Source organism: Austrofundulus limnaeus, unplaced genomic scaffold (assembly GCF_001266775.1).
Source record: "Austrofundulus limnaeus strain Quisiro unplaced genomic scaffold, Austrofundulus_limnaeus-1.0 Scaffold30, whole genome shotgun sequence".
Taxonomy (NCBI): domain Eukaryota; kingdom Metazoa; phylum Chordata; class Actinopteri; order Cyprinodontiformes; family Rivulidae; genus Austrofundulus; species Austrofundulus limnaeus.
The window spans coordinates 1,442,170-1,442,788 of record NW_013952432.1 but is presented as its reverse complement, the minus strand read 5'-3'; positions in this window follow the sequence as shown (position 1 = coordinate 1,442,788).

Below are 619 nucleotides of genomic sequence, written 5' to 3'. Positions count from 1 at the left end.
CCACTGGGTATTGGTAGTGATTTCACCAGTCAAACCATTAGGCCCACACCCTCCCACTCTCAGGAGGATTGTTCGTCAGCTGCTCCCAGACATGCAGAGGAGAGGTGGGGAAAGAAAAGCCAGAGGGGCGATCAGGGGGAATGTCTTTGTTTTGGATCTATACCTAAGATGTATTTTAGTAGGAGAAGAGCCTGCTGAGTGATTTGGATTAAGGCTGAAGCTCTTGGCAGGTTCTCATAGCCTGGAGTCACAATAGTAGTGTTAGCAGTAACCGCTAACGCACGCCTTGCGGTGCAGTGGTTCAGTTCCATCAGTGCTTGGATGATAGATGTGACAGATGTCTCATAACGCAGGAACAGTTTGTGATGGGTGTTTTTGTAGAGTCACTGTGATTTCGAGGAAAAGAATACAGTGGGTAAAATAAGTATTGAACACGTCATCATTTTCTCAGTAAATATATTACTAGACGTGCCAATGACATGAAATTTTCACCAGATGTTGGTAACAACCCAAGTGATCCATATATACAAAGAAATCAAACCATAAATGTCCAGAAATGAAGTTATTTGTAATAATGTGGAATGGCACAGGGAAAAAGTATTGAACACATGAAGAAAGG